At 43.7% G+C, this 14,506-nt stretch overlaps 1 protein-coding gene across 1 annotated transcript in view; it reads right to left on the bottom strand.

The window, feature by feature from the left end:
• LOC112934459 (uncharacterized) overlaps positions 1–14,506 on the bottom strand; it is an 84,515-nt gene that overhangs the window by 16,062 nt on the left and 53,947 nt on the right. Inside the window, exons 2-3 of the mRNA XM_072743514.1 lie at positions 2,522–2,580; positions 986–1,071 (exon numbers count right to left, since the gene is read on the bottom strand). The gene's annotated coding sequence lies outside the window, so the exon portion shown is untranslated. The remainder of the gene's footprint in view (positions 1–985; positions 1,072–2,521; positions 2,581–14,506) is intronic.

Raw genomic sequence — 14,506 nt, 5'->3', positions numbered from 1 at the left:
GTCGTTGACCAGGGGTCCTGAGTCCAAGACTGCTACTCCCTTCAGAGAATGCAGGATCTTGGCTGTGCAGCAAGTGTGATGTGGAGAAACCAGCCTCCTTCCATGACACCTGCCAAACAAACCTTTGTAACTGCCTGAAAGACCACACAAAAGTTTTTGGCCAGGAGCCAGACTATTTACTCTCTCCCATGATCCCAGCACTTCCTATGAGAGGTCTTATTGTCCTTGTCCCAAAAGCAGGACACAAAGGAAGTCAGAGCTCTGCCCCTTAGGAAAGCCCTTGCTGTGGGGTTGGGTGTTTCCGGCTCCCATTCTAGAGGTACCGCATGCCCCCTCTACCACACACAAACACAGGGCACACAGGATGAGGGCAGGGCTACCGTTCGGGGCCTGCCATGGCACTACAACATCCACAGCAGCTGGTCTGATGGGCTTTACAGGATCTGGACAAGGGAGCAAAATGGAGGCTGGTAACCATCACCGACAGTATTCTCAGCTCTGGAACCTGCATGCTCAGCTATAAGTGCCCATACAAATCCCGCTCATGCCCTGGCAACTGGGCATTGACTCTAACAGTGATAGCTCAAGCCACACCTGTTCCTAGAATCTGAGAAAACTTTCTCAGCTTCAGGGATGATGTAGGCTCTTTCCAATGCCCCATTTTTTTATTCTGTCTATTGTGACCAGTCTCTTCATCATCATTAAAGGGGAAGCTAATGTTTACTTGAAGACCTACAGCAAGCCTGGCCATGTTCTGGGTGCTCTATAGGAATTCCTTCATTTCACCTTCTTTTTAGCCCTGTCAATTCCTATTATAATCCTATTGTTCAGATGAGGCTCAGACAGCTGAAACAACCCACCTGAAGTCATGAAGCCAGTATGTGGCAGATCTGTGGTTTGCAACCCTGTGAGTCCACGGTTCATCTTCTTCTCATGAGGCCACACTACCTACCCCATTCCTTCCTCCCCACTCCCATGCTCTTACCTCTATGCCACCTCAGCAGCACAATCTCTGTGTGGCAGTCCTGAACGTGTCTGGTGTTTTCCAGGCAGCGAGCTCAGCATCTCTTCCTGAAAAGAGAGAACACTTAGCAAAGTACTTTCCTTTGTTTGTTGGGAGGGAGACCAGTTGCTTCAACATGGGAAATCAACCACTCCATATACAAAGCACATTGATTAAGGGCAGGGGTTCCCAGCCTTGGAGATTTCATGGACTAAATGAAAAAACTGGGTTCTGACACAGATCATGCATGGTCTTTTCATATCACCAATTAAGACCATTTAAAAGAATATTTATACTCCTCCTACTACAAATTACAGGAATAATATGTAAACCTTAAGAAAAAAGGCTATAATGTGCCAGGTAGTGTTCTTAATCTTTCGATGAATTATTTGATTTAATCCTCATAAAAATCTTATTCAATAGGCAACACTTTTCCCCCCATTTTGTAAGCAAGAAAATTTGAAGAAAAAAAAAGCACTATGTAAATTGCTCCTGATTCTATGCTGATAACCATTATAGTATACTCTCTATCATCTGTGTTTCATAAAAGATATCCTTATTTTCCTTAGGTTTGTTTTTAGACTTTTTTTAAAAAAAATATTTATTTATTTATTCATGAGAGAGGCAGAGACATAGGCAGAGAGGGAGAAGCAGGTTCCATGCAGGGAGCCCGATGCAAGACTCAATCCTGGGACTCCAGGATCACACCTTGGGCCGAAAGCAGGCGCTCAACCGCTCAGCCACCCAGGTGTCCCTAGACTTTTTTTTAAGTAGGCTCCTCGCCCAACACAGAGTTTGAATTCATGACCCCAAGATCAAGAGCTGCATGCTCAATGGACTGAGCCAGCCTGGTGCCCTGATAAAAAAAAAAAATACCTTTAAAGGAAAACATCAAGGGGCGCCTGAGGGCTCAGTCACTTAAGCATCTGCCTTTGGCTCAGGTCATGATCCCAGGGTCCTGGGACCAAGTCCCGCATCAGCGGACTCCCTGCTCAGTGAAGAGCCTGATTCTCTCTCTCCCTCTGCTTGTGCTCGCTCTCTCTCGCTCTCTCTCTCTCTGTCAAATAAATAAATTCAAAAATATTTTTAAAAAGGGACGCCTGGATGGCTCAGCAGTTGAGCGTTTGCCTTTGGCTCAGGGCATGATCCTGGAGTTCCAGGATCGAGTCCCACATTGGGCTCCCTGTATGGCGCCTGCTTCTCTCTCTGCCTATGTCTTTGCCTTCTCTCTGTGTCTCTCATGAATAAATAAATAAAATCTTTAAAAGAAATAAAAATATTTTTTAAAAAGAGAGGAAACCAACAAGCATACAACAGAGGCCCTGATCTCAGAATCTGGGAATAACCAAGGAAAAAGCACAGAAGCTCTGGGTTTGAGCCTTGGGCAAATTAATGCTCTTTGTCTCTGTTTTCTGAAATCTAACATGAAAATATTAATACCTATTGTGAGAAGAAATGGCCTAACACATACTGGGCCCTTAACCCAATGACTAGCAAATAAGGACCCCCAATACATACCACAGGCGAGGCTTGTCATTATTCTTCATCCTGGCACAGCCTAGCACGCTCATCTTCTGCTGGAAAGAAACAGTATGAATACTATAGACTGGTCCTCTTCTTGAGGTCAGATAATTACTAGGCCTGACTATACTCTCCTTCTCTCCACTGTCTCCCATTTCCTCCTCCTTGCCAGAACTGAAGCAGGCAGAAATGCTTCAGCTTTAGATCCCATTGGTTGAAATGGTTGCCATAGCAGCAGTCATACATTTCCCTTCTGGGAACTCTGGGGAACACATGCTGAAAGACTTCTGGGGCTTCTCCAGTAGCTGCTGCTCTCAACAAATATCAAGGATTGCGAGGAGCGGGTCCTACACACAAAGACCCTACAGTGGTTCTCCCCGTTGACCACCCAGACTCTAAACTTTACTAGACCCCTGACACTTCCCATCCCTTCTGCCCATCTAGCCTGTCATCCAGAAAGTAAAGGGAGAAAGGAACTAGAAATGGCCACTGAAAAGGAAAGTCAAGAGAGATTTGTTCCCATGGTTATGTGGGATAAAATCCCAGAATTTTCCTTCTCATGACAAAGCACCGGTTTCCATGGGGAAGTTCTAAAGAGGATCTATCTGTGGATAAAAATTCTGCCTCATTTGCTTGGTATTAGAAGTCACGGATTTGGCACTAAGTCAGTTAATCAAGAGCCATTTTACCAAAAGCCAAGTCACATAATTGACCAAGTAAACAAGCCATTCTTTGAAGGATCAAGTTACCATATGACTAATTCCCCAAAGCTTACCAAATTTACCAATTTAGCAAAAACTTTGTTTTCTTTCTTTCAGCTTCATTGAGGTATATGTAATCATAAAAATGCACATATTTAACATATACATTTTGATGAGTTTGGACGTATGCATACACCTATGATAACATCAAAATGTTGGGTTTTTTCTTTTTTTTTTTAAGATTTTATTTATTCATGAGAGACACAAAGAGAGAGAGAGAGAGAGACAGAGGCAGAGGGAGAAGCAGGCTCCAGGCAGGGAGCCTGATGTGGGACTGGATCCCAGGACCACGCCCTGACCTGAAGGCAGACGCTCAACCGCTGAGCCACCCACGCACCCCGTGTTTTTATATTTAAAAATTTTATTTATTTATTTAGGGATAGAGAGAGCATGAGCAGGGAGAGGGGCAAAGGGAGAGGGAAAAGCAGACTCCCCACTGAGCAGGGTGCCTGATGTGGAACTTGATCTCAGGACCCTGAGATCATGACCTAAACCAAAGTCAGATGCTTAACTAACTGAGCCACCCAGGAGCCCCGTTTTTTACCTTTTCCGAATATCTCCTGATCCCCAAGTGTTTTACAGATGCTGATAGAAGGACAAAAACAGGTGAGTAGGAGTAAATGGGGTGGTACAGACTCTATGGAATGGATAGCAATTATTTCCAGAATGTTCTGGATGTCAGAAAGAAAAGGGCAAAGATCAGGCCTCCTAGATATTATTGGCCTCAGAGAAAGAAGGTTAAGGCTCAAGCAAAACTAGGTCTGTGTAAAGAGCTTCTGTGCAACTTATACTTAGCTACTGAAGGTTACAAAGAGAATTCGACCCTCTTGCTAAAGAGAGATTAGGGGCCACTGATAGATGGCCAGAATTCTGACATAAGCAATGCTGACAGAATACGTAAGATTTAGATATTATTTGCAAAATGATTCACTATAGATATTCTCTTGGATGGGAAGACAGCATATGTGTACATATGACCATTTGCTCCAAGTGATTTTCTAATTTTTTTTTTGATTTTCTAATTTTAACACAATTTTAATTAAAATGAAAAAATAAGCAGGAAAACAAAAGAACAGTCTAAAAAGTACATAAGAGATTCAAATGACCACATATTTATTAGAACAAACTACGAAACATTAAGACTAATGTTGGCTCCAAAGGGTAATACTTATCAGTGAAACAGAGGGGATATACTGGAGTAGTGACTGGCATATATGACATTAACAAATGCCAAAATGTATCATAAGATGATGTAGAAAAGGGATCCCTGGGTGGCGCAGCGGTTTGGCGCCTGCCTTTGGCCCAGGGCGCGATCCTGGAGACCCGGGATCGAAACCCACGTCGGGCTCCCGGTGCATGGAGCCTGCTTCTCCTCCCTCTGCCTGTGTCTCTGCCTCTCTCTCTCTGTGTGACTATCATAAATAAAATAAAAAATAAAAATAAAAATTCTTAAAAGATGATGTAGAAAAAATGTTTTTTTGCTTTTTTAAAAAATATTTTATTTATTTATTCATGAGACACACAGAGAGAAAGAGAGGCAGAGACACAGGCAGAGGGAGAAGCAAGCAGGCCCCATGCAGGGAGCCCGACGTGGGACTCGATCCCGGGTCTCCAGGATCATGCCCTGGGCCAAAGGTGGCACTGAGCCACCCAGGCTGCCCTGTTTTTTGCTTTTTAATTATTAAAAAAAATTTATTCCAGTATAGTTATCACATAGTGTTATATTCGTTTCAGGTGTAAAACATAGTGATTCAACAATTCTATACATTACTCAGCGCTCATCATGGTAAATATATTCTTTTTTTTTTCTCATTTGAATCAGATTTAATATCTTACTGGTTTCCACATTAATCTATGAAATTTTTTTAAAAAGATTTTATCTATTTATTCATGAGAGACACAGAGAGAGAGAGAGGCAGAAACACAGGCAGAGGGAGAAGCAGGCTCCATGCAGGGAGCCTGATGTGGGACTCCATCCCGGGTCTCCAGGATCAGGCCCTGGGCTGAAGGTGGCGCTAAAACCCTGAGCCACCCGGGCTGCCCTAATCTATGAATTATTTTTTTTATAATAAATTTATTTTTTATTGGTGTTCAATTTGCCAACACACCCACTGCTCATCCTGTCAAGTGCCCCCCTCAGTGCCCGTCACCCATTCACCCCCCCCCCCCTCCTCCCCTTCCACCACCCCTAGTTCGTTTCCCAGAGTTAGGAGTCTTTATGTTCTGTCTCCCTTTCTGATATTTCCCACACACTTCTTCTCCCTTCCCTTATATTCCCTTTCATTATTATTTATATTCCCCAAATGAATGAGAACATATAATGTTTGTCCTCCGATTGACTTCACTCAGCATAATACCCTCCAGTTCCATCCACGTTGAAGCAAATGGTGGTAAGTATATTCTTAATCCCCTTTCACCCTCCACCCACCCACCTCCTCTCTTGTAACCATCTGTTTGTTCTCTATAGGTAAGAATCTGTTTTTTGGTTGTCTCTGTTTTTCCCCTTCATTTGTTTTGTTTCTTAAATTCCACATATGAATGAAATTCTATGGTATTTGTCTTTCTCCAAATGACTTATCTTTTTTTTTTTAAGATTTTATTTATTCATGAGAGACACAGAGAGAGAGGCAGAGACACAGGCAGAGGGAAAAGCAGGCTCCATGCAGGGAGCCTGATGTGGGACTTGATCCCGGGTCTCCAGGATCATGCCCTGGGCCAAAAGCAGCGCTAAACCTCTGAGCCACCTGGGCGCCCGACTTATTTCACTTAACATAATACCCTCTGGTTCCATCCATGTTGTCACAGATGGCAAGATTTCACTATCTTTTATGGCTGAATATATACACCACATCTTCGTTATCTATTCATCACTGATGGACACTTGAGTTGCTTCTATAATTTGGCTATTGTAAATAATGCTGCAATAAACACAGGGGTGCTTTCAAATAGTGTTTTTGTATTCTTTGGGTAAAGGTAAATAGTATATCCTTTCAAATAGTGTTTTTGTATTCTTTGGGTAAATACCCAGTAGCGCAATTACTGGATCATAAGGTAGTTCTATTTTTAACTTTTTGAGGAATCTCCATACTGTCTTCCACAGTGGCTGCGGCAGTTTGCATTTAATGGGGAAAATGCTTTTTGCTCCCTTTACTTCAAAAAAGAAAGAACTAGACTTCTGAATACGGATATCTTTAGTTAAACCATACCAATAAACTGGAAGATTCACCAAAATAGGCATCTCTTGAAAATATTAAATTCAAATGAGCAGAGATATTGGCCATATCCAAGCTTTGATCTTGTCTCGCTTTTTATTTTTAAATTAAATATATATTTAAATATTTTATTTATTGATTCATGAGAGACACACAGAGAGAGAGGCAGAAACACAGACAGAGGGAGAAGCAGGCTCCCTGAGCGGAGCCTGATGAGGGACTTGATCCCAGGACCCCGGGATCACAACCTGAGCCAAAGGCAGATGCTCAACCACTGAGCCACCCAGGTGCCCCTTTTCTTGCTTTTTAACATGTAAGGCTTACAAACTGCAATGATATTATATGTCCACAGACTGACTACCATTCACTTAGGAAAGGGTGATGGCTTTTTCTCTCTTTTTTAAAAAACAACCAATTTGGGGATCACCTGAGTGGCTTAGTCAGCTAAGCATCCAACTCTTGATTTCAGCTCAAGTCATGATCTGAGGGTCATGGGATCAAGTCCCAAGTTGGTTCTGCACTCAGTGGGGAGTCTGCTGGAGATTCTCTCTCCCTCTCCCTCTATCCCACCCGACACACACTTGCGTGCACCACACCTAAAATAAATAAATAAATTGTAAAAACCAAAAGATATGTGAAAATATGCATGTAACCATTTTCTTCTCAAACTGAGAGTCTAGTTAGTGAACCGAATGGAATATATGATGAATAAATTCCACTGTACCACTTGTCAGCTCTGTGATCCAGGCAAATAATCACTCTCTCCCTGTCTTTATTTTCTCATCTATAAAATAGCAATGATCCTAATTCATGCATATTGCTCAGCATAGTACTTGGCACACAGTAAGCCTGCCAAAAGTTTCAGCTGTTACTATAATCATTGCTCATTTTTTACTACGTGTAAAGCACACCCAAAGCTTCAAGTGTGGAAACAAAACAGTAGGTCACCCAGTCGGACAATTCAAGTGCTGACTGTGCAGGTAGGGAACATAAGAATGACACCCACAAAACAGTTTTCGGTGGGAGGCCATGGGTTACAGCTGTTGTCTCTTAATGTGTGATCCATACTTCGGGCCTCCTCTATGGTTCAGGGAGGGGAGATATCACGGTATAGGTAGGTTGAGACAGGGAAAGAAGAGGAAGGAGGTGAGTGAAAGGAGGCAGAAAATCTGAGAGGAAAAAAGGCAAGACCCAAATGACTGAGCTAGATGAGGAAGGGTTTGGAATGGGAACAGCACAAGCAAAGATGGAGGGTCAGAAAGGAGTAAGCATGTTCTGAGGAACTGCTGTGAGGTTGTAGTATCTAACAGACATCAGTCCAGAGATCAAACTTCATTGTCATGACTGTAGCTGGAAAAGATGAAGGCTCTTAGACTGAATGCATGCTCACTCCTGGGATTTCCTTTAAAGAGTATATAAAACAAAACACAATGCATACTACAGTTTAAAGAACAAAAAGATTTGGATATTTGCCTTTTCCTGCAATACATGTATGATCCTGATGAACTGAAGTTCTCTTCTAGTGTGATTCTTTTTTTTTAAGAGAGAGACTGGGGGGTGAGGGGGGACAAATGTAGAGGGAAAGGGAGAAAACCTAAAGGAGGGTCCACTCCCAGCATGGAGCCCAATGTGGGGCTCAATCCTACAACCATGAAATCATGACCTGAGCTGAAATCAAGAGTCAGACGCTTATCTAACTAAGCCATCCAGGCATCCATGTAATTCTATTTAATTGATATATCTATGTACAATACGACAAGGCTACCAGTTATGAGAGAGAATAAGCCAATTTGTGCATGGTGCACAGGAGGGTGTTAACGGAGTTATTCAAAACATCATTTTTATTTTGCCTGTGGATTGAATCTTTCCCATGTTTCCAAAGGGAGGAAGAGTACAGTGAGGTGAATGGACCTGATTTATGGCCTTGGCTGTGGTTGCTGCTCTTGAAAAGCAATTCAATGACTATGAAGATGACTTCCTCATCTCTTCACATCCCACATGTTGGTCAGAATTCATAGCTAGTAACTAACTTCCTTGCTTCCAGTTCAGAACAAATAAACACTGAACACTCACTTGAGTGGAGAGTTAAGCAATGTTTTAACACTACAAAATCTATTCAGGCAGCCCAGGTGGCTCAGCGGGTTGGCGGGTTGGCGCCGCCTTCAGCCCAGGGCCTGATCCTGGAGACAGGGATCGGGTTCCACATCGGGCTCCTTGCATGGAGCCTGCTTCTCCCTCTGCCTGTGTCTCTGCCTCTCTCTCTCTCTCTCTCTCTCTCTCTCTCTCTCTCTCTCTCTCTCGTCTCTCATGAATAAATAAATAAAAATCTTAAAAAAAAAATCTATTCACCTAGCAAATTTGGCCATGGTGAGATTCCAAAGTCCAAGGTTTCATATTAATTAAATATCAGAACTGATTTAACACCTTGAAATATTTCTGACTCCCTACTGGAGTTCAGATTTTGATGTGGGTCCATGTAATTCATGAGACATCCTTGGAAATTTCTTATGATTAAGGTGAAGATTATGGCCAAATGTGATTTTGTGTTTCTTGGGGTGTTAGAGTTGGGGACCTAGGTCAGGGTGAATCACATTGTAAAACTTCCTCTTAGTCCTGATTTTCCCTCATTTTTCATGAACATTTTAATCCCAATGAAACCTCTTAGGATGACCAGTGGAGTTAAAGGAAGGAAACCCAATTGCTTTGCCTAGTGATGGAGACCTTGGAAGGAGATCTTAGAGGCCAATTTACATATTAATCTAAATCTACATATGAATTGACTGATTTACAAATGAATCAGTTTCCCTTATAGGTTTTCTTTTGTAAAGCCCAGCTGTTTTAGAGCTACCTCCTTGTGCTCTATTGGCTTCTTCACTGGGGCAGTACCCACCGGTCAGCCCTCACTTACCACCAATGTCCGCACACCCCAACTGGTCTGGGTTCAGCCACTGCCATAGATTTATTTCTCCTCTAGGTCTCTACAACCTTCTTTTCTACTTCTGATTTCAAAACATCCTTTGTTTTTGTTTTTTTGGTTTTTTTTGGTTTTGTTTTGTTTTGTTTTGTTTTGGTCTCCCTAATTCAAGGGGTACCAGACAGAGACTCCTCCTTATTCTCTGTCTTATCTCCATTATTTTTCCTAAACCAATATTCTTGGCCTTGAAATAGAAAATTATGATCCAACTCTGCAGTTCTCATAAGAGCCCTAGTTTTGTCTGGGGGCTGTGCTTTGGAGGACAGGGATACCAATTATGCCATCCATGCCTGAATCTAAAATCTCTTCTGTCTCTTTATGTAACAAGACAGAACATGCTTTCAGAAGGAGTCTTTTGTTTTCCTGGATTCTAAAATATCAGTAGAACAGTTTCCAAGCTATTGGCCTGCTTTTCTAAGAGAGTTAATTCAACATAAGTCCACAGCTGGTTGTTCCTTAAGCATTGTACTGCCAATTGGCAGGCACATCTTTGTAAGATTGGGGGAAATTTAGAGTTGTGGAATCACATTTGGCCTTTTAAGAAGAGTACAAATTGCAAGGCTCTCTTAAGGCCTGCAAAAACTAACTCCAAGGTGGATAATGCATGCCTTCAGGGAAGGTTGTTTAAGTTTCTGAGAGGCAAAAAGGTCCAGTACCATGGCTTGGGGAGGGGCCTTGACTCTTCAGCCCTTTAGGTGAAAGAGTTCTGGGCAGGACAGTGTGGTAAGTGCTTAGGATAGGAATCTGGCTGTGAACCTGGGTGTGTTGCCCAAACTGATTGACCTCAACACACAGGAAGGAGGACAAGGCCACCCAGAAGCTGGCCCTCCCTAGGTAGAGCTCTCAGGGCTCTTTTGAGTAGGCCCCTCCACTGCTCTGGGCCTGCATTCCTTATCTGAGGAAGGAAGAAAATGGACCTGATGACTGTGAAGGCCCCCTGCAGTGCCGTATACAGTAGACTAGGTCACTGTAACAACTCATTTCAGGGGAATTCGGATGTACCGCTGGCCAAATATCCAAAATGGGTTGTGTTATAGGTCATTATTAGGTCCATATCTCCATAAAACAGACATTATATTTTCAAAAGCTGTGGGAAAGGGGGGAACGGAAAGCATCTGTTAAAAGTTTCTTTGAGAAATTTATGCTATTAAGTTTGTAAGTATAATTATTTTTTACCTTTTTCCCCTATGGCTCATTTCCCCTCCAGGACTCAACTGAGGACAATGTAAATCCAAAGGAGAAAAAGCAACTTACCAAATCTTAAGATACTCTCTCACACTCTCAGCCTAAGGTGTGCACACACACCTTCTCCCACACCACTATACTAAATTCTCTCAGGAGAGGCTGAGGCTGTTTACATCGTTTAAAGGTAAAATGGCCCAGTGCTGAGGCGTAGAGCAGAGCCTTGAGTCTGCAGCCCTTTGAGGGAAAGAGCTCTGGGTGAGATGGAAGGGTTAGGCAGTGAGCAGTTGCATCTGGCAGTGTGTACAGTGTCTGAATATGGTACTAGAACCCAAGGGAGGGCACGGCCACTCAGAGGCTGGCCTCCAGAATGCCCCCTTGTGCCCTCTTTTGCAGGCCATTTTTCTGCTATAGTCCTGTGTTCCCTCATCTGTAAAGTGAAAGGAATAGGCTTGATAACCCCCAAAAGTCCTCGGCAGTGCTTGGGCAACACTTCCTCCAGGAAGGACTCCCTAGTCAACAGAGATGGGATGGGGAACAAAGTGTGGGTTTATCCCCTAAGATGACCATCTCCCAGCAGACATATTTACCTTGAGGGCATGAAACATCCCTGGTTACTCTTTGTGACCTGAAAGGCCAGCCAGAGGATGGGCACAGAGCAGGTGTGTCTGCCAATCTGTGGAATATGGACGTGAGAAGCAGTCCAGGTAAGCAATCTTCACAGACCTTCTAAGCAAACATCTGCTACTCTTTTCCAACCTCTCCATTCACCAAATCAAGTAGCAGCTAAGAATAGGACTTTGCTGTCACATGACCTTGAGCTCAAATCGTGGCCTTGCTGCTGTGTTACCTTGGCAAGTCAGCTATAGCAGGTGATGTGAATGTCCTACCACAACTCCTCAGCCATATGTGCTGGGCCCAACATCCACCTGCCCCATTTCCTCTGTGGACTGAAGCCCCTCTACCTGTGCATGGAAGGCTGGAAATGCTGGGGAATCAATGCTCTCAGGGACAGCCACGGACCAATAACCATGGGCAGTTGGTGTGTAAATGTGCATTTCTGATGAAGCTGGATAGCATTCAAAGGGCTCAAAAACCACAAGCTGTCAACCAAGAACTCTACAACCAGCAAAGCTATCTTTCAGAAATCAAGGCAAAGATGCTCCCAGTTACACAAAAACAGAGAGAATTTGTTGATTTCGGATGGAGTGTCCTTGGGATATAACAGTCTCTTAGGGTCTCAGTGCACCTCTCCCTGCAATGAGAAGAAATGTCTGAAGAACTGGCTCGGGGGCACCTGGGTGGCTCAGTCAGTTAGGCGACTGCCTTCAGCTCCAGTCATGATCCCAGGATCCTGGGATAGAGCCTCTCTCATCAGGGTCCCTGCTCAGCGGGGAGTCTGTTTCTCCCTCTCCCACTGCATTTCCCCTAGCTTGTGCTCTCTCTCTTGCTCACTCATTCTCTCTTAAATAAATAAAATCTTGAGAAAAAAAAACGAACTGGCTCTGATGTCCCCAAGACTGGGGGAGCATAAGGGTGAGGTAAGAGATTATTGGAACTTTATGAATCTTCAGGCAGTTACTGCCTCTCTCTGGAACTCAATTTACTCTTTGTAAATTGAGAGTGTCTGTCCTCTACAAAGATTTCGAACCCAAAGTGCTCAGAGGCCTTATGGGAAGAAGAGGAGTCTGTGAGCCTTTTCTATGACCACTGGAAGATATTAACTGAGTACTTACTATGTGCCAGGCACAGATTAAGTACTGAGTGCTGTCCTCTAGGAAGGAGACAGAGATGAAACAAGAAAGCAAATAACCAAACCCTGAGGGGGGGGGGTGGCTTTTAGCTCAGGGGCTCAGAAAAGGCTTCTGAGGAGGTGGCATCCAAGCAGTCATGAATGCTATGAAGGAGGCAACCATACAAAGACCTGTAGAGAGAGTATTCCAGACAAAGAGAACAGTGAGTGCAAAGGACTCAAGGTGGCAATGAGGTTGGTGTGTTTTGAAGGCCCAAATGACTAGAACCCAGGGACTAAGAAGGGAGAGGAGGAAAAAAGGCTGAAGTATAGGCAGAATTGGTCTATAGAGATTTATATGATCCTTGATCTCCAATCCCAGAAATATAAATGGTAATTAGTTCATTCACTTTTCAGTACTCAGGACTAGGGAATCCAGGAGGGTAGGGCCCGGCTGGTCTCAGCATTGCTATACCCCCCGTGTCTATCACAGTACCTGGAATACAACAGATATGTAAACAGTGCCTGATGAGTAAATAAATGGATGAATGTGTGAATGAATGTATCTAGCTGTGTCCTTAACTCATTGTTTGACCTTGGCCAAGTATATTTCCCTAACTGGGCTTCAATTTCACTACCTCTCTGATGCCCTGCAATGCCTGTTGAATAGTAATCTTCTGAAGTCAGAACCCTCCCTTTATGGGATGGCTGTCATGGAGAAGGCCTTCTTTGAAACTGGCTCATTCCTCTTCCCCATGGACCACCAGGAAAGCATCCAGATTACTTCCTCCAGGCATAATGGAAACACATGTGTGCTTAAATGTGTAGAGCCCAGTCAGTAGCCACCGGTATCCCACAAGCTTGGACCACTAAAGAGGGCCTGCCAGGAAGTGCTCCATATACCCAACTCTTTCCATTCCCCCCTTTTCTTTTCCTTCTACTTTCATTCCTGTGAAGAAAACCTATATGCTCAGATGAGCATCATGCTCCAACCACAGCCCCTGACTCTGGCAGCTGAAGGAACACGGTACCAGGAACCCTCTATCTGCCAGGCTGGGCAGGTAGCAACCCCTGGAAGGGGAGCACAATAGTCCCAACCTAGGCTCTTGTCTCCTGCAGTGACTGGCCACTCTCACTCTGTCCTGTCCCATCAGATTCTTCAGGCCCAAAAGGTCCCTAGCAGTCACCTTCCAGTCCAACCCACTGGCTTTCATTTTTGTCCCTATTCAGCGAATGACCCTCTCTGCCTACAAGGTGAGGTGTTGGCTTGGCGGAGGAGAGCACCGAGTGGAGGCAGAGGTGGAGGAGGAAAAACAGTGGAGAGATAGAGTCACCATGTGTTCAGTCTGCAGCCTGGCTTCACAGCCTCTATCGATGGAGAAGTAAAGGAGGCCTGGGTGCTTGGCAGCTGGGATATGAGACTAGGACAAACCAGGGGGCACTGTGTGGTATAGAAAGGAATCCAGACCCAGGGAGCACCCAGCCTGGCATCCCAGGATGAGAAATGCAGTCGCAGAGGACTCAGATGTTTAATTTCCTCCCCAGCAGCCATCCTTATGGAGGGGGCCAACTAAACACCAGGCCGGAAGCACACAGTAAGAGCTTTATAAGGCAGATCTACTTCCAGTCAGAGGGATCTCAGCAAACAGATCCTGGAAAAGTCAAGCGTATGGGGCATATGGACTCTGGGCACAAAATGAACTTCACTACTTAATATTGTACAGCCAAAAACACCTTACTCAAGCTTTTATATTAGCTTCAGATGTACAACATAGTGATTTGACATTTATAAACATTACACAATGTCTACCACGATACGTTTATTTACCAAAGTTATTAATATAATTAACTATATTCCCAATGCTGTACTTTCCATCCCCATGACATTTATAATGGAATTTTGTCCCTCTTAATTACCCTCTACCCATTCTGCCCATCTCCCCACAACCTCCTCTCTAGCAACCACCAGTTTTTTCTCAGTATTTATGAGTCTGTTTCTGTTTTTAAATTTAATGAAACTTGTTTTGTACTCTAAAATGTGACCTATGCTGGGAAATGTTCCAGGTGTACTTGAAAAGAATGTGTATTCCACTGCTTTTGGATGGAATGTTCTGTATGTAT

The sequence above is a fragment of the Vulpes vulpes genome, chromosome X (genome assembly GCF_048418805.1).
Source record: "Vulpes vulpes isolate BD-2025 chromosome X, VulVul3, whole genome shotgun sequence".
In the NCBI taxonomy this organism is placed as follows: Eukaryota; Metazoa; Chordata; class Mammalia; order Carnivora; family Canidae; genus Vulpes; species Vulpes vulpes.
The sequence above is the reverse complement of the archived record's forward strand: the minus strand, read 5'-3'. Positions and strand labels throughout refer to the sequence as shown.